The sequence below is a fragment of the Rhipicephalus microplus genome, unplaced genomic scaffold (assembly GCF_043290135.1).
Source record: "Rhipicephalus microplus isolate Deutch F79 unplaced genomic scaffold, USDA_Rmic scaffold_84, whole genome shotgun sequence".
In the NCBI taxonomy this organism is placed as follows: Eukaryota; Metazoa; Arthropoda; class Arachnida; order Ixodida; family Ixodidae; genus Rhipicephalus; species Rhipicephalus microplus.
In genome coordinates this window covers 1,146,704-1,167,459 of record NW_027464656.1, presented here as the reverse complement: position 1 = coordinate 1,167,459, position 20,756 = coordinate 1,146,704, and positions in this window count along the sequence as shown.

The window sequence follows — 20,756 nt, the reverse complement described above, 5'->3', positions numbered from 1 at the left end:
CAGCAACTCGTGCATTCCAGTCAACACCTGGTAAATTAAAATCGCCTGTGATTATTACTCTGCTTCGTTTGTTTGTCATTGTTAGCAAGTAGTCATCCAATTTCTCAAAAATATCAACTGAAGTTCCGGGGGGCCTATAGAGAACCCCTATAAGTAACGTGATATCTCCCATAAATAATTTGCACCACACGTTCTCACAGTCTTTAATGGGAGACAATAATTCGTACCGAAGAGTTTTCTTAATCAGTAAAGCAACGCCTCCGCCTTGGGTTAGTCTGTCATTACGCAGTACATGAAATGAAATGGGAAAAACATTTGTATCTGCAACATCCTCTGTTAACCAAGTTTCTGTTACAGCCACGAAGTCAGGGTCATAAATTAGTGTCAACGATTCTAGTTCTTCTGTTTTGTTCAAAACGCTTCGTGCGTTCACGTTTATCAGCTTTATGTCGCACTGCTTCTTTTGTCAGACCGGGCGGCGTGCTTCGCTTTGAGCGTTCTTAACTTTCACGCGTGTATTGGAACGGCAATCCCACGTATAAGCAGGGTCGTCGATGTAAAGCTTATCTCGAACAAGCTTCACCTTCGCACCATTGCGCCTATCATCAAGAGCAGAGCGCCAAAGGGACTTCCTTTTTTCTAATGTTTCTTTTGAGTAGTCGTCAGAGACTCCGATATTAATACCTCTCAATTTTTTGCAGCTCCTAAATATGGCCATCTTTTCATTGTAGTCATAAAATCTTACAATTACTGGTCTGTCCTGTTTGCTTTTCTTCTGACCAGTGCGGTGAATTCTTTCTACTGAGGACACTGTAACACCAAGGCGCATTGAGAATATGTTTTTTAATACTTTCTCTTCAATGTCCTGTCGTGTTTCTTTATCAGTCTCAGTGACACCAAAAACAAGAAGATTATTTCTTCTAGCCCTGCCTTCCAATTCGTTTAACCTTTCTTGCTGTTGTTCAATCGTGCGCTGGAGGCTTTCAACAGCAATGTCAAGGTTATTTATCTTAGCAGCATATTCAGACAAAGGTTCCAATTTTTCTTCTATCTGAGTAAGCCTAGCTTGTATTTGAGTTTGTGTCTTTAAGATTGTCTCTAGCATTTCCTCAACTGTTGATCCGGGATTGAGTTCAATGTCCCCGGAAAGCATTAGCACCAATTCTGACCACAACTTGAACAAAATGTCAAAACAATTCGCTGGGAGCGGCAGCACAATCAAAAAAAGATTGCAGGAACGATAGTAAGATGCAGGAGCACAATAACCAACCTGCAAGGTAAGCCACGCATGTTTCAGCGACATTGCTGCTGTAGTGCCGCCGCTCCCACTGAGGTGCCACTGAAGCGGACGAGGTTTTATGTCTTCTTCGCGTGGTGACGTAACCGAAGTCTTCCAGTTCCATAGGTTGGCCCCGATGACATCACGGGATGCTGTCGGGGATAATCTGGGCAGGGCCGGGACTTTGTCGGTCGATGTTGGAGCACTGTGCACGAGCGGCACCATCTGCAAGATAAGCCACGCATGTTTCGGCGACATTGCTGCTGTAGTGCCGCCGCTCCCACACGGGAGTTTCACAAATCAACTTGAACCCGGACCATTTTGTGTGCAGAAGATACTAGGACCTTGGGCATCTGCCTCAGTCGCGCAGAAAGCAACTAAAGCACTGCTAATTTACCTAAAGTCAACAAACCTGAGCGACCGCCTGTAGACTGTGTGTGCTCCCCGAGTGTGCTCGTGATTGTGTGTACCTTCTCATCTCTCTGCAACCTCTTTTCTCCCCTTTATTCCTTCCCCAGTGCAGGGTAGCAAACCGGATGTGCGTCTGGTTAACCTCCCTGCCTTTCCTTGCATCTTTATCCCTCTCTCTCTCTCTCTCTCTCTCTCTCTCTCTCTCTCTAGTACAGTAGAGGACGCTGCATCTCGCTAAATGACATCGTTCTTTAAGGTTTCACGATGTTTGCATGTGCTTTCACGAGAATATCACAAAATAGCAGTTTCGCACTCGTAACGGTACAAGACGCAGTATCTGGCTAGTTCATGTCGTTTTGTGTGCTTTCACAATATTTCACCTATCGCAGTTTCGTACTCGCAACAAAACAACACTATCTCGTTGATGACGTCGTTTTTGGTGGTTTCACGATGCTAGCTAGCTTTAGGAAGTGTTTCGGTTCCCCCGGTGGCACGAACCTTTTCGAGGCAAAACGGTTCGGTTCACCCAATAGCCACTTAAAACCGGCTTGACTTGGCTTAAAGTGGCGTTAGAATCGGTGTGTTAAAAAACACTTTTCAGGCGATTTGGGCGTTGTTTATTCCGTGGTTCAGGTAGAGTTCCTCACTAGCTTGTGACACACAGTCTGTAGCGGGTTCATCGTATTCTAGTCGTGATGTTTTTTTCTCCGATGTTGGTGTTGGATTGGACTGTAATCTGTTTGAAATGGCGAGAAGCGCCTCTGTCCGTGGGGTCGTGGTCGCTTTCTGTTGTTAGAAAGTGATTCATACGCTAGTCGCTGCCGCTTTTCTTAATTGCTGTGATGTCGCCGTGCTTATCGAGTAGTTAACGTCATTCGCCCGAAGCACAGAATTAACACCTACCAGCCCGAAGTGTTTGCCACCAAATCTACAAGCAATGACAACGAGCATAAAATAAAGGCCTTTGGAACGCGATTTGTGAATATTGGTCTGATGCATGTACTACGCGGATGTATGGTAGGTGCATGCGTGTTGCTTGAGGACTGATCAAACAGCTGGTGTCATTTGGGAGGAAGTATATACTGTGCCAACGCTTTCATTGAAGCTTGTTCTTGCGTAAGTGCGCGAGATAGATACGGAATGCACAAGTTGGAATTAGAGAACGTTCTTGTCCTAGTGGCTTTATTAAGCAGTCGCAGATGATGGCAATTTGTTTGCTTAGCAGTGTGTGTTTAGATTGGGGTAACCAGCAGTGAAGGGGGTTGTGTGTGGGTGAGGAAATTAGTTTTCTTTGTTGCGGTGCCTTCCAAACAAATCCGTTATTTCTTCTCTTCATTGCGTCGGTCTCTTGATGTGGCACTAAATTTTGCTATGTGCTCTTCGTGACACTTCCTCTCGCTCTAGAATGCTCTAGTAAAAGTTGAGGCTAAAGTTCAGCTGAAGTGTTTAAAGTTCCTTGCAGCTAACCACAGCAACATTTCTTTGTCTATGTGATATGACGGACGCTCGTTACTTGGCATGCCTTTTATAGCGCAAAACGTTTCTTTTTTTTTTTCATTTACTGAACACCGGAAAAAAATCGGGGACATTTGTCCCGACTGGGAGAGCGCGGGCAAAGTCTTGGACAGTCCAGCGAAATTCGGGACGGCTGGTAACACTAGTTTAGGCAAGTGTATAACAATGAAAAAATGTAATAAAATAGAAATTTCATTGCTGGGAGCATTGTCGAGCTTCAATTGCTAACCCGTAAAGGTCTTTTCAAAAGTTAACATTGCCGCAATACACCACTGTCATGGGGTGAAGTGCTTGCAGTGTATTGCAGTAAAGCATACATTATGCGCGCGTGTGTGTGTGTGAAATGGAAGCGTAGCACTGCTATTAGGCCTAATGCGATGCGCCGTGCTTTGTCTCATTACTGGTCATGCGACAGACGGCCTCAGCACCAACTTCAACCTTCGTAAAGAGTCCATATGTTCCCCCCATAATTATTTTTTTTAATTGTGGCAAGTGATTCACACTGCAGTAAACTTCTAGTATATCGCATGAATAATTTAAAATTGTTGCATGACCCCTAATAAAGAAGTGAAAGATACCTGTGAGAGACTCCTTGGTACTCCAGGTTTTGTGCCATCAGATATGTGCTCTAAAATGAAAATGATCATTATTAGTGAAATATATACTCAGGCTAGGTATTGGAGACGATTGTGCATGTTTTGCAAATTTCCTTTTAAAAGCTCATGCTTCACCTTATCGGGCTTTCTTTAGTTATTAAGAAAAATAGCTCCCCAAGAATGGTCTAAAATTAAACACACAGTTTGTCATGGGGCAAGTTGAGCTTAGCAAGAAAATGATTTATGAAAACCATTCTGTTTCATAACTAAGAGCAAGCTGGTTTCAGGAAACATGTTGACCTGAGATGATGGCACGTGTTCACGCATCTTACAAAGGCTGCTTGTTGTTATAATGTGGCTGTAATTGGACAAATGTCTGTCATCAGGTGTGGAGATACATCGCATCTCTGATGATCAAATTTTTAAAGAATAGGTTTTCAGGGGATGCTAAAAACTTTTTTTGAAGGGGTGAGCATTAGAGAGCATTACTTTATTAAAGTCTCCAATTTCATTAGGTTAGCACTGAGGCTTGCAGGTATGTTAAATGAGCATGGTCACTTGAGTAATACTCAGAGGTCAATAATTATAGGGTGAACAGCAAGGTATGTATGAAACAGGATTATGCAAATTGCAGAAATAGACATAATGAAGTTGTCGAGAAGACTTTGTTAACAGTACATTTACAGGCTTCACGCAGAATTTGCTTTCCAGCAGGGTGCATTTACTTTCGCTGATGCTTTCGATGGCATCATTGCAGTTCATAAGCACTGGTTTTACGGACTGCACGTGACGATCTTGTTTTTTCAAGGTTCATGTACTGAGTAAAAAGTATAGGATCAAGAAACTTACATGCTGTCTTAAGGCATAATCAGGCTCACCATAGAGGTAAGTGGTGAGATTTTAGTTAGTTGTATGTGGGAGGTCTGTGTACATAACATCATAGTAATCTTGCAATGCTGTAGCTTTATTTGTGTAACGAGTGAAGCTTCTTTTCCTGTTAAAAATTTCTGCCAAGAAAACAAGTTCCTACAGTAGGATTTGCCCTTGGGTAAAGCAGGTGGTAAGAGTGAGCTTATTCAGAAGCCCTTCAAGAGTACCCACTGAAGGAATTAGTACCTATAGGGCAAAAATTCCAGTGCACCAAGAAGGGCAAGGGAGGACGGTGCAGGTTAACATTTCAGGAGGGCATCTACTGGACATCATCCTTCTCTAGCCACAAGCTTGTATGGCCAATGTTTAGCAGACTCCTACTAACATAAACTAGGTATAAATGTTGCTTCTCTATTGCAAGATCACACACCATATACCTTTTGAGAGTCTCCTCACCACAAGCTCGTACATTAGCCTAAAAATTTTTTTTTTCTACGGTGCCCTTTTTTTTGTCCTAAACAGTTGTCTGAAGCAACAATATGCACATTGTGACAGTCTAGCTGGTGACCACAGAGATGGCTCCCGCCATCACGATGTATACTCCACTCAAAATGTAAGACACTGCAAAATCATAGTCCGGTGTGCGTGTATACGACCTTGAACATGCAAGCAGTGACCACTTCTCTTGTGTTCTCTGCACTGGCGAATGCTTGTTGCTCACCTGTTCAAGATTGTGACAGTGAAATTAGTTCTGGCAATGCTGTCTCAGAGGTAAGACTGTGTACGCCCTTAGGAACACCATGGTGGAGCGAGCAGAGATTCATATCAAATGTAGTAATAAACTGGCAACACCATGGTGATACAAGCACACTTGCATTAATTTATTACATTTTTATTGAGGCAGACATCACACAGCTAAGCCTAGTTGTGATCTCTTTTCATTATTGTCTACATAGTTTTCCCGTTGGTCACAGCACAGGAAGAAAAATTTCTCTGTGGGAGCACCATATTTTAAGCTTGCATGACTCCAATGAAGCACTGTGCGAACAGATATATTGAAAATGTCAATACTTCGGGTCCTATAAATGGTGAACTGGTTGTCACATTCAGCCGGTGATCCTGCAGGAGCTTTAGCATATACTCTAAGGTCATTTTGCATCAACAATGCCACATACAATAGTTTAACAATGGTTGTTAATGGGCAAGATGATGCATAGCTTCAGGGAGCTAATTAAGCTAAGGGGGAAAATTATAGACGCCTAAGCACCACTGGAAAAATGAAAAAGCACAGAAAAAGAGCATCGGTCGCAGCTGAACTACAGAAAATATTTACACTACACCACACATTCGCATCGTCTAGAATTTTCCCTAATAATGTTATACCAACCTGCCTAGCAGCAAGTACTTCTAAGGTAATAAAGTGCAGAATGACACTTGCATAAAACAGGGAACAGGACGCGAGTTAACTGCCATCTATCTTTGTTTGTGGCTTTGGTAGAAAATACATAAGGAAACAGACACATGTGAAGAGTGACAGTGTGCAATGTCACAGTCATCAAAAACATCACTTAACATTGCCTGCTCGAGAAATTTTCCTGGTTTTCAAAGTTTCAACAAATGTGTCACAATTAAATACACCACTTCTTTTCCAGCTTGAACTGCTTCCAACAGTTCACATCTATCAGGACTGCTGCCTGTAATCTTTGTCTGGTATTTAATCTGAACTGACATGCCCTAATACTTACACACAATCAGCCATATTTGTCTATCTACCCTTAACAGCCTGTAAGTTCACGTGTAACAACACACGCTCCACCCTTCCAGTGGTCATAGTCCATACGGGTCATTATATCATTCAGTTAGCTGCCTAACTATACTTTCATTCATTCACTTCATATTTCTTGAAAATAGAGATATGTGAACCCTACAACTGCTTTGCAAAAAACAAATGAAGTACCACACTTGCTATGATGGCTTAATTAAAACAAATTATTTCACGATGATGGCCCAGAAGCTTTCTCTAGAAAACATGTAAAGCCCATATGGAGAAGTATGCGTCCCAGGGAAATTCTGCAACTGCCAAATTCGAAGAGTGTGCAAAATATTCTACGATTTCACATACCAAGTTAAATACTGTTATATTTCATTCCGTCGCCATTATTTGGGGAACTAAACATTTTTTACTAGTTTAATAAAATTTAAAATGTTAAGTACACTGAAATAAAGCGAAAATGTGTAAAAGTATCACAAGTTTCATCCCTGGCAGGTTATACGCATTAAACATGACAGCTTATCTAGTGCAGCTGGCTGCTTCGCTCTAGGAAAGTAATTTTGCTACCTATACAATTGTCACTTACCCTTGCTTAACACTTCTGTAGATTTTAAGGGCTTGATGTTGTCGCCAGATACTCGATTCCTACTTTTAAGATTTCTAGGAGTCCTTATCATAGCTGCAAAGAGAGATACAGCCAGTATTTGATGTACTTGTTTTTATATTGCAATGGAAATAATACATCAACTGGGAAATAGCAATGAAACATTTTGTGTTAAATTTTATTTCAAATTCGTTTTGCTGCGCAACTTGTGTACCAAACAGTGGCTGACAACCATTGGGTGTATTTGCACCATGCTCTGCCATGACGAAGCACATGCATGAAACTTGAGAGACAAAAGCTCATGCATGCAGGTGCAATTATTATGCAGTCATCCCTTGAAACATCCTTCGTAATTTTAAATACTTGGCTGGGCAGATGTCTGTTAAATTATTCTCGAATGTCCAGGCTGGCTACAAAATGAGCAATGCTAATAATGTTCTTGGCTTGTGCCACAAATTTTTTACCACTCATTCTTTAAAAATATTTCCTAACGCTGTTGTTGTACAACCAAACAAGAATATGTACATGCTCTTTAGCATACTGTTATTCACAAACTAAATGCCAGTTCATTAAAACTCAAGATAGTTAAACATTCATATTCCATAATTACGATCAAACTGCAGGTGAGTTACCACAACAACCAATCTTCCACTGATGTCATTATGTTTTCACTATGAATTTAGTAATTTGCATGCTTGCTTCTTTTTTTAAAAGTATGCATAATATTATACAAGGCACCACAACAAACTCATTTATCAACTTCAGTATTTTATCACTTTCAATTAACCATCATATTGCAAAGTCTTGAAACAAGTCACTTTTAAGACCCACAAGTTTTCTTGTGCCCTTACAGTGCATCGAAGGCCCTGAAGTGTGAAACAGGCCAAAAGGCATTGGTAAGGCTTGTTCATAGGCATTGGACAAATCTGTTTACAAAATGTGTTAAAGGCACATGCGTGCACATGTTTTGGTTTGATTGTACATTAACATTAAGAAAGGAAGGAGTGGTGCGACTTCACTTCACTTTATTATCTTAAAGACCCCGGTGAGGGGGTATTACATAAGGGGTAGGTTAACAAATGGAGGTTACAGAGAGTGATCTTCTGACAAGCAATATGTATGTATGTTTTGCACAAACGTTGATGAACACGTGATGGCTGCAACGTCACGGGGAAGGCCATTCCAGTCCACTGCTGTGCGAAGAAAAAATGAGGCAGCAAAAGTAGTAGTGCGAGCGCTTGCGCATGCGATTGAATAAGAATGGGTTGTGCGGTGAGATATGCGCGTTGGTGGGATAATGTAAGGTGCTTGATTGAGGGAACTGTGAAAGAACTTGTGAAACAAACAGAGGCTGGCGATGCGGTGATGCACAGAAAGATTATCAATATCAATGTCATGTTTTAGGGATGATATGCTTATTTCGTATGAATATGAAGAGTGAATGAACCTAGTGGCACGATTTTGTACAGATTCTATTTCGTTTATTAGGTATATCTGGTGCGGGCTCCAGATGGGCGCTGCATATTCTAGTTTAGGTCTGATAAGCGATTTGTAAGCCAGAAGTTTTATGTCTAGTGGTGCGTGACGCAATTGGTGCTTTAGGAAACCGAGGGGTCTGTTCGCGGATGATATGATGTTGTTAATGTGAGTGTTCCAGGAAAGGTCAGATGTTAAGGTGACGCCTAGGTAGTTATGACTGAACTTGTTCGATAGCGGAATTAGAGATTGGGTATGAGAATGATAAAGGATTACGCTGGCGTTGAAGTGAGGCGAGTTCGCATTTAGTAGGGTTAAGCTTCATTAACTAAAGATCACACCACTGTTGCACGAGATCCAGATCCTGTTTGAGTGTAGTTTGATCAGAAATGTTAGTAACTGTGCGATAGATGACACAGTCGTTGGCAAATAAGCGGATATGGGAAGATACATGAACAGGAAGATCATTAATATATAATAGGAACAAACGGGGTGCGAGTACAAATCCTTGGGGGACGCCGGATGTTACTGGGAGGGAGCTAGAACGGGTATTTTTAATGGAGACGAACTGAGAGCGGTTAGTAAGAAATTGTGTGGTCCATGCAAGAATGTTGGGGTGCAGGTTCAGCTGGGAAAGTTTTAACAGTAGGCGTTTGTGCGGTACCTTATCAAAGGCTTTTGCGAAGTCGAGAAAGATTGAATCGGTCTGAAAGTGATGGTTGAGAGAAGAGTGTATATCATGAATAAATATAGCAAGTTGGGGTTCACTGGATAATGATTTACGAAATCCGTGCTCGGAAAAATGAAAAAAATTGTTGGTGTCAAGAAAGTTCATGATGTGTAATTATATGATATGTTCCATGATTTTGCAGGGGACGCTTGTTAGAGAGATGGGTCAATAATTTAGGGGGGACTGTCTGTTACCTGATTTGTGGACTAGAATGACCTTTCCAGTCCTGGTAAAATTCCTGTTTCGAGTGACAATGAGAACATCATCGAAAAGTACACTGCAATAATTTCCTTAGTATTTTTTAACAATTTAGGGTTAATATTGTCTACGCCAGCTGATGATGAAAGTTTTAATTTGTCAATGAGTGATGAAATGCCACTAACGGATAACACAACAGGGTCCATCGCTGGTAGTAGTAGGTGGCGTAAGAAACGGTACGTTGGCTTCTTTAGTGAACACTGATGAGAACGCGGTGTTAAAGATATTGGCACAAACAGTGTCGCTTACGTCTTCATTTTTATCGTTTGTAAGCGTGATGTCTCGTGTTAGTTGCAGGTTTATGATTTCCGAGAATTTTCTAGGGTTAGATTTCAGAATTTTAGTTAAAACATTGTGATAGAATGTCTGTTTCGCTTTTCTAATTTCAGCATAATAAGCATCTTCCGCAGCATAGTACTTGCCCCATGCGCACGCGTTACCATTAAACTTCGCAGCTCGGAAGAGGCGCTTTTTTTATTTTCAAATGTTTTCAAACTTGTGGAAAACCATGGTTTATTTTTATTGGCAGTAAAGCTCACTGTGGGGATGAATTTATTAGTCAAGTCAGTTATCTTATCCTTAAGCATTAGCCAGCTGTCATTGAGAGAACAGGAACTGAGATTGAGTTCGAAGTATGGTAGGAAATCTCGTAATTCACGATTAATTAATTCATAATTACCCTTATCATACAAGTGAATCGTTTTGCGGAAAATGGAGCGTATTTTTAGGGTGAAGTTAAATATGGTATGGACGACTTTGTGATCGCTGATTTCACGTAAGTATGCAATAGATTTTAAGCTTTCGGGGCTATTTGTTAATACCAGGTCTAAAATGTTCCAGGATTCACTAGTGACGTGCGTTAGTTTGGTTACCTGTTGGATGAGGTTGAAGTTGAGGCAAACATCGACGAATTCTCTTGCTTCAGTATTTCCAGAGGTTGGTGAAACCTGATTGAGCCAATTAATGGAGGGAAAGTTAAAATCCCCATAAAGCAGAACACGTGCGTTAGGGTGTTTATTAGTTAGCTGGGATAAGATTTCGTTAAGTTTGCGGGGGAAGTCTGGGTCAGTTCGAGGGGGCCTATAGCGTACGCCAAGTATTATTGCTTCGGGAGGGTCACGGCATATTACCCATAATGATTCTAGTTGTGAAGATGTGTTGATTAGAGAGCATGATAGTTCTTTTTTAGTGGCGATGAGTATGCCTCCGCCACGTGAATTTTTACGATCGTGACGAAAGAATATGGTATTTATCCCGCACTAACTTTATAGTTAGTGCTGGAGTTTCAGATTAATTCCAGCCTATTGTTTTAGCAATATATCTATAACATGTGGTACAAATAGTTTCTGTTAGTAATTTCACAAATGACAACACTATTATCAGCAAATCATGAGGAAATTTAGATGATAGCAAGGAAGAGGCATTGGCAGTTAAAATGAGAAATAAGCTGGGCTTAGCTGAGCACAAAGTGAGTTCAATTTCATGCGAAGCATTCAAAGTACTAAACTTTGTTCGGTAGTGCCAAGGTCCAGATGACTTAATTTTTAAGTAAATGTTTATGACTGACCTTGTCAAATGTGTTAGAAAATTCTAAATAATTCAGTCTATGAATCACTCTATAAAGAGAATGGCACAATTTATGAGTAAATAAGTGGAGTCTAACTTTGAAGCGTAGTTTTAAATCTATACTGCGTAGTGTTGTATGAAATGTAGGGTGATATAGAGGTACTTAGCTACTGAATAAGCTTTGTTAGAATATAATACTAGTAGTGGTATTACAACATATGTGCAAGTTAAAATGAGGAAAAATAATAATAAATTTTTAAATTCCAGAAAAAAAAGAAAATTAAAAAAATTACAGCATATTTACGGAGTGATTGATGATGAGTGGGGTGAAGCGTCCGTCCATGCATGCGTCTATGCGTTCGATCGCGTTTGAGAATGCAGATGACGCATGGGTAACACCGATGAGACGCGTGCCAAAGGAGCCGAGTGCAAGCGTCTTCAACGTGCCCGCCACTCTGCTTCGTTCATGCCCCACCAACGATCCACTACGTATGGTGACTATAAAGGACACTGAGAGATCCGCTCATTCTATGCATATCCAGGCACAGCCCCCCGTGCAGCCAATCTGAGAGTAGGAGTACAGCGCCATCTAGTTATCTTTACCCAACTGCAGTTTCTATGTAATTCTTAAGAAAGCGCTGTCTAATATACTGTTCGGCAAATACTGCCTTCCTTTCTTTGTTTTCTCTCCTCTCGGTTATGCGTGATGCTTGTACCATATCTAAGGACACAGTGAAAGATGAGGCATCAGTACCAAAAGGACTTATTTGGTTTACATTCTTTTATGGTTTGGGGGAAGTATGAATATTTATAGCAACTTGATTTAAAAGTGTATTTATTATGTGTTTGTGAGTGCCTGTAAGGTGTTAACTTAAAATGACAGAAAAAAAATTACTTTTGACGTGTCCTTGTTTATGTCACTATGAATTAATTAAAACAAAACCTTTAGTTTTGCTATTTTTGCCCTACCTTGTAGTGTTAATAGACCAGCTTTCGTTTGCAACTCAGTAGGAGAATTCGTTAGATTGAATTTGTTATAAATATACCTCATTGCCTTCCTGTTCACCCCCTTTTAATCCTTGCAATTAGTTACTTTGTATGGGGAAACCCCACAATACTATTATAATCATGTTAGTAATATATTCATTATTATTATTATTATTATTATTATTATTATTATTATTATTATTATTATTATTATTATTATTATTATTATTATTATTATTATTATTATTATTATTGCATTGATAACATTGCACTTGATTTGCAGTTTACTCATTAAATCTGTATTTCACTGTTACACTGTTCAATGCAGTATTTATAATGTCCTTACAAAGACCTACATATTTTAACTGCATTTAATGGACTCAGATATATCAGCCAGTCTTGTGGCACAACCTACAGGACAAGAATATTTTCGTCATTTCAGGACATCCCGGGGATGTTTTGAATTTTTCAAAGAGGTACGTATTAGGGAATGACTGATGCACGGCTACCTGTTTTCCATGCAACCTTACCTTATCTCCAAAAGATCAGGTGATGGCAGTATGAGGCAAAGCAGTTAGACCTTTTCAGAGTAGCTTTATGCCTTTCTATAAATTGCAGTGCCATGTCCTCCTCTGGCAGAGAGGTGCTAGGCAAGAGGAGGTAAAGGAGTGCCAGCCCGTTTAAACTTCGATGCAGCACACACCAATATTTGGTTGCGCATATGTCCTGTGCTTTACACAAACTGTTTTTTAGTTGTTTGCACTGCTTGAAATACCCTGTGCCTTTTTGAAATTAAACTTGTACTGGCATACAATGAACTGTAAATGTTGTCAGCATTAGATGTACAAAAAAAAACCATCATGAAGGCAATGAGCCCTTATCACTTATTTGCCTTGCACTACAGCTATTCTGGGATGAAGAGAATGGCCATAAGGAAGATAAGAATAATAATAATAACAATAATAATAATAATAATAATAATAATAATAATAATAATTCACACCAACTGGTTTCATTATAACAAATGATTCCAGCTGATTCCATTTCAAGGCCAGCTGGTTTCATTTTCAGTCTCGAGTGGTTCATGCTGGGACCAACTGGAACATGTTGCTGATGTGTTGGCCTGTACTTAGTCCCAGCTGTATACAGCCATGGTTTCAGTTAAAGTGAACTGAAACCGTGGAGTATTTTCACCTCGAAAGGAAAGAATGTAGAAAGTGATGCATCCAAAGGCAGAAAAGAAAACAAAGAGAAAAGATAAAACAGGGAACAGAGCAAGAAAAACAAAGGCGAGCTCTCAAAGAGAAAGAGAGAAGAAAAGAGAGAAAAAAGGAGGCACACGCACACTGAACTTCTCTAGCCTTCATTTTTGAGGGCTCCTCGTTTTTTCCCCATGCGTCACTTTTTTACCGTTACCTGGCTAAATTTTCGCTCCTATACACAGATCGACTGAATTGACGGCGCACTCAGATTTAGCGTACATGCTCGTTGTCACATCCTCTCCCAAAATTCTCATGCCTGTCGTGCCAGAAAACAGCTTTGCAATGAAAATCACTATCGTGCAGCTGAGGAGCTGTATCATGCACAGATCATAATGTCAGCCTGATCGCACGAAGTAACGGTAATAACTTAGTAGTACACCATGCATAACACAAACGTTCAGTGGGCCCTTAAGTTACGTCGTCTTGACTGCAAAAGTGAAAGTTGTGCTTTCCCAGCATTTTCCTCAACTATGAGCCATACACTACAGCTGTGTTTTGTATGAATATAAAAGAGAGTACTGCTTAAAATGTTGAGTACACTGACTATACAATTAAAAATATGGTAATCAGAATTTCTAAGAGTTACATTTTCTTGTAAAAAAACTGACACATACTTATGTCAAGATTCATGCCGAAAGTACGTCTTGCCCAAGAATATTTCTGAAAAATTCAGCATATTCCACGTAGCTCCGGAATCGACATTATGCAAAGCATGCGGAGGCATGCTTAGCATGACCATGTTGTAATTTTTTTATAGCGGCACGTTATGAAATTATGCCAAATATACGTCCAAATGTTCCACACACAGACATACATTGAAGAATTCCAAGTGTTTATATAACCAGTTGTTTGCACTTGTGCAATGATGCAAACATGAACTTGAGCATTAGGAACACCAGAATCAATAAACTGGTATGAAGTGCTGGTGCCAGTGAGGATGGTAGCCCTGGACGCTGCTGCATAAATCAACTTCAGTGCATGGCACCTAGCAACAATTGACGTCAACTCGATATCACAGCTGCATCATATGAGTACATATGTAATGTTTATAAAGCTGGATTGCCACCACTGCAACCACTATTTACGTTTCATGACCATATGAAGGTATTAAGCTATTTGAAAAGTAGGTCCGAGATCTGGCGTGGCTTTGTTGTAGAATATGCTTGAGTGCCGCGCAGAATGCTTGGGTTCAATTCCTGATGGGACCGCGACATTTATTCTTTGCATTCGTCGGGTCAGCACTGCCGATGTAAGGCTTTTTAGATGCGAAGCATCTCTGACTCACGTGTTTAACGCCGTACGTACGTCCGTGCAAACGCACCGCAGCGCGTTTTTCTCGCCGCAGGTATTGGAGCACTGCCAAGTAGGTCAAGTTGCAGATGCACGTTGACGTCTCACCCGCAGCAGCTGCCGGCTCCTCCACCCGCTCATAACACACATCTCTCCCACTTCACCCTCTCCACCACCCGCAACGCTCGACCGCACGTCGAGTGGAAACACTTTTTTAGCTCGTTATCTGCGATGAAACTTACACGAAACCCAACCCGCCTCCCATGTCTTTGCGTTTCAAACAAACGTTTACTCGAGTAAACAATACACCGAGTTCGCTTCCAGCCGTTCTTCCAGCACCCGCGTTGACGCCCGTTTCAACTGGGTCAACGACGTGAGCACCACTACTGCTTCGCATCCCAGCAGGGTTCTCTTCGGGGAAATGGTTCATAATTTCTCAATGCTCACGTGTCAAAATTTTCCACGTGTGTTCTCGTCATTCCTGGGTAGATGCAAAAAATTAAGTGTCAATTACTTGGGGCACATAGCCGCCCGCGGGTATGTGTCACTGTTCAGCAGGAAGCGTTTGACGACGCGCGTAACCGGATTGTGACCTTATTCATATCTTCACCGGCGCGTCGTATTCGTCAAACTATGGAACTCTCCCATACTAATTTTGGTTCACGCCAAGTTAAGGAGGTGATCACGAGAGCACCCAGACGTGAGCGGCTAGACAGACAGACAGACAGACAGACAGACAGACAGACAGACAGACAGACAGATAGACAGATAGATAGATAGATAGATAGATAGATAGATAGATAGATAGATAGATAGATAGATAGATAGATAGATAGATAGATAGATAGATAGATAGATAGATAGATAGATAGATAGATAGATAGATAGATAGATAGATAGATAGATAGATTGAAGAAATGCTTCGCCTGTAATATCTTTACTCACATTTGTAAAACAGCAACGGTAAAATAAATATGAATTACCTTTCTCAGGTTTAACCAATCACAAGAAGGCTGTTTGTTGATAATCTGCATGCTGTGAAAGAGCTTTTCGTATTGCTCTTCACATGTGCGGTAATTCGTTCCATTTATGCACTTGGAACTGCATGCATGCTTTCATGACGCGAGGACGCGCGTTGCTGTTACATGCAGCGTTCAGTATTTCTTTTGTCGAGCTACACGATAGGACATGGCACAGCGCTTATAAAGCACTGCGCATTGCGCCATGTCCACTTATACTCTATGAATGAGTCTTGGCGCTGTCAGCCACAATGATTCTTCACATCCATCTGCTGGTGCGCAAAGTTTGAACACAGTGAAAGGTCATGAAATATATATATATATATATATATATATGTGTGTGTGTGTGTGTGTGTGTGTGTGTGTGTGTGTGTGTGTGTGTGTGTGTGTGTGTGTGTGTGTGTGTGTGTGTGTGTGTGTGTGTGTGTGTGTGTGCCCGATAGCAGCATCCGCATCCACACGGGCGCGCGCGTGCGTGCACACGCGCGTTTTAATGTCGGGTACCCCTAGCTGCCTGTAGCACGCGCATGCTATTGCGTGTCTTTGAACTCACCGCCACACCTGTGGAGAATACAAAAGAACGCAAGGGCTCATGTACGCAAGCCACTTGGAGCCGCCGCACTGAAACTCTGTATTGATAGCCTGTTTCGCTTCTGCAAGGGCTGTGTGCCGCAAGGAAAACATAAAGGTGCAAACGTCCTCCGGCTAGCTCATACCTGGAATTTTCACTGACACCTAACGCTGCTTTTTCCATAATGCAGACGCCGCATAGATACCAGAATTTGCCATGAAAAATTACCAAGGAAGCACCGGACGACCCAGCCCAGCTGCACAGTCATTTCTGTTTAAGGAGTTTTTGATCCCCCGTTTAGGAACCAAATATACTGCATCCTGTCTATTGTCGGTGAATTTATCGGCATGTGTACATTGCGTACTCACAAACCCGCGTTAGTCTTGCAACAACGTGTTCGCATGCACGCGCTGCAACAGCGCAACACGCTCCCACGCGCTGCAAGCAAGGGTGCAAGTTGAGCAGACGAAACATCGGCGGCCGAAGCCCTGCAGCGGCTTGCGCTTCGCCTTCCCATACTGCCTTGCGCCCGCCTTTGGCGCGCGCACAGAAAGCATACCGGTAAAAGCTCTCATTTCGGAACTTTGTTCCCGAGCACTAGATTCGTTCGATTCACCTGCACCACGTGAACCAGTTCACAGGGTGCTGCACTTTGTCATTCGTTTCAGCGGTGCAGCATTGACGACCTTTTAACTCTGTCATTCGTTTCAAAAGGTGCAGATGAGGGGCAGCACTGGTTCAAGATTTTCCTGCACCACCTACACTGATGGTGCTGGCTTGGTGCAGTCGCATGTGCAGCTGAGCAGACGATGCAGCACTTTAGTGTAGGTGGCTTAGGCTTCATACCCGCCTCTTCAAACGCGGTGTGTTTCGCCATTATGTTTGCGCCTCATAAACTGTCCACATGTGTGGTTCGCCATCGTTCAATGTTAGCTGTACGGCGTAAACAGTTGGCTCATCGTCATTCGTTCCGGGGGTCGCGCTGTGCCTGCACCGCTGAACTCACGCTGCACAATTTCTGAACTTCGCGTGCACAGTCGTGAACTGGTTCCAATTGGTGCAGGTGAACCACGGACCTACTGCCCTCATTGTTCAGTGGTGGTCAGTTGTGTCAACGCAGTCGGCGTTGGTTGTGCGGTTGACTGTGCGGACCATTCTAACCGTTGACAGCCGGCGGATTCTGCTACCGTATCGTGTTGGAGATTGCATGTGATCTTCCAGTTGTGCCTGTCAATTCTGTTGCACTTTTCGCGTTGTAGCTTGTTCGCATTTATTTCTCTATCTAAGTGTGCTTGAAGTGTTCGTGTGCAGCTGCTGAAAAGCCAACCCTAACATGACCCGTGCACTCGTTGCCGGAGACTCAATGTTGAAGTACCTCACAGGGTGTTTCACATTGAGCTCCAGGACACATGTCGAGGTTCGCTCATTCAGCGGTGTGCGGATCGAGAAATTGTTCTCTTTAATTGCTCATTCTCTGGCAGATGTGCACGTGGTCGTTCTTCACATTGGCACTAACAATGTCGGTGAAGAACCCCTCGTGCTGATTGCCAGGTTCCGATCACTGATCTCCAGAATTCTTGATGTCAATCCGTCAATCCGTGTTGTAGTGTCTGCAATTCTGCCGAGACAAGCGAGTTTGCGCAAGTGCCAGTGGGCGCTGTCTGTCGGAGAATTGGAGGCGTTCAACATGGATGCCGGGGAGACGAATGCCATTTTGCAGGCGCTGTGCCACAAGAACGGCTACGGTTTCGTGGACGGCACATGCGAGCTAATGGGGATGCTGAAGGCTGACGGCGTGCACCCGACGAAACATGGTAGCCAGGTAAGCAATTAATGTGGATGTTATAAGGGGCTAGCTGCCTAGTCGGTAGCGGCTGCGGACGATCAAAGTTACGGGTTAGCGACGAGTCAACGACACATATTGCAATTGTTGCATTTAGAAGATACGAATTCAATCCTCCAAGAAAACGTAAGCGTGCTTGCAGCGCTACAGTGCACGTGCTTCATCGAAAGCGCCCGGAAAAGATAAAATTAGGTGAAATTAGGCGTGTGTAGCTGTGATAGTCGTCCTACATATAATTTCCACGCAATGTGGTACCGCGCGGTGAAGGCCACGTAAACGTGGACGTTGGAGTATTTAGTTAGCGGCATTCCGCTACGGCCTTTTTCGTTTTTTCCAGAGTTAATTCGTTATGTTGGCACTGCAGGTCCACGGACGACCTTTGAACATAAGTTGCATAAGAGAGGGCACGGCAACGTTCTCCAGAACAACATGTCTAAGCTTGCATGGATTGTCGTGCAGGTGTTTCTTCTTGTCAAGCCTGGTCCGCTGCCTGATACTGGACGGCCATCCCACTCTGGGCATGCGCCACTGGATCGCGCTCCAGGCACGTGGAAACCACCGTCGACATCGCAGCTACGCACCCTCGTCTCCAGTGAACCACGCCGTTGGCTTCAGTCATCGGTGACGTCAGTGGAGCCGAGTATAAAGCACCAAGATTTCGCCTTCCGCCTCAGAGGGCACGGCAACGTTCTTCAGAACAACATGTCTAAGCTTGCAAGGATTGTCGTGCAGGTCAGTTTTCACACCCCTAATTCATCTGTCCGTACTAGTTGCTACGCTCTTTTGATTCTGCCGTGCCCTCGGCAATGTGTCCAAATTGTTGACGATTGCTGGTCTGTCTTGACGATTTTGCTGTGTGGTGATGTGGAGAGCAACCCTGGTCCAGATCTTGAGGAACTTATAAATAGTATACTAGCTGAACTAAAACAATCTAAAGAGGAACAAAAGAAACGCGACACCATACTTTCAGACATTAACAAAAAACTTTCCAAACTAGACGAAGTATTAAAGGTATCAAAGGCGAACGAAGAAAAAATAAAGAAACTGGAGGGAAGAATACAGCGCGTAGAAAAGGCTCTGACAGAACAAGACAAAAAGCTTGTCGATTACGAAGATCGTTCAAGAAGGAATAATTTGGTCGTATTCGGCATACCGGAAGGACCAGACGAAAACAGAGAAATTTTGGAAGACAAAGTTGTTTCTAAAGTTTTCCAAGACACCCTAAAGGTCACAGTTACTTCCGTGGAGCGCATTCATAGAATTGGACGGGTGAATGAACAACGCCCAAGGCCGGTCATTGTGCGGTTGTACAATTACAACGAAAAACTTTTGCTTTTCAAGAAGTGTAGCATACTAAAAGATTCGGGTGTATCAATATCTCACGACTACTCGCAAGCAACACTTCAGCTACGAAAAAGGCTCTGGAAAACAGTAAAGGACAACAGAAGTCAGGGTGATAAGGCGTACTTAGTTTATGATAAGCTTTACATCCATAATGACGTCTACGTATGGGACGAGCATCAAAACCGTAAAAAACTGTTGCGCAGCGCTGCGCGCTCAGAAGATTGACATCACAATGACGAGCAAACCTTAGCGCACAAGCGGCTTCGTTTGATAAACCTCAATGCACAGAGCTTGCGGAACAAACAAGAACAGTTTGAACATGTTCTGCTATCCTATGATCCTCACATAGCCGTAATTTCAGAAACCTGGTTGCACCCTGACGATCGAGATAGTTGCGTGTTTCCGCCTTCATATACGTGCTATCGTAAGGATCGCAAAACAAGGGGCGGTGGCACTGCAGTTCTTGTCAAAAGTGGTGTGCCGTCACATCAATTGCCCGAGATTGATGTCGACCGCGAAAGTGTGCTTTGCAGATGTGAATTTTTAGGAAACCAAATCATCGTCGTAGGTCTGTACAGACCGCCCAATGCTGAGCCAGATTTCTTGTTAAAACTTTACAAGCTAAATCAGTATCGCAACCAAATTCTTTTAGTTGTTGGGGATTTCAATCTGCCTTGTATTAATTGGGAAACGCTAAAGTGCGGCCCAACAGACATACCGAATTCTGAAATTTTTCTGGACATGCTCTTGGCGTTTAATCTGACCCAAACCGTTTTACTTCCCACTCGGGTGACAAGCTGTACGTCTTCGATTCTAGATCTCGTCTTGTGCTCCTCAACTATAACTGACATTACCACCGATATTTGTGAGGGAATTTCAGATCATAAATTGGTATACTTTACGTCATTGCTCCCACGCCAATCCAACCCACCCCAATACAAACCTATTACTATAAAGCAGTACACATCTGCAGATGATGTAAATATAACTAATTATCTCGAGGAAGCCATTGTTTTGTTTGATGATAGTGATGACATCAATACATTATGGACAAAGTTCAAAGCGCACTGTCATTTCTGTATCCAGCATTTTATTCCAGATAAAGTGAAAAAAGTTGGCAGGACGAATCCGTGGATAAATAGAGAAATAATTCATGTGAAGCGCAAATTAAAACGCTTGCGGAAACGTTCCAATGCTGCTCAAGCAGACATTTCTAATTTACAGGCTACATTAAAGTCCAAATTAGCTGCTTCTAGGGATCACTACTTTAATGTGACACTCAATCGTTTTGTATCCGGAAGTCCCTCTAAATTCTGGCAATTTTTATCTCATAAGGGTGGCACGAGGCTTGATCAAATCGCCAA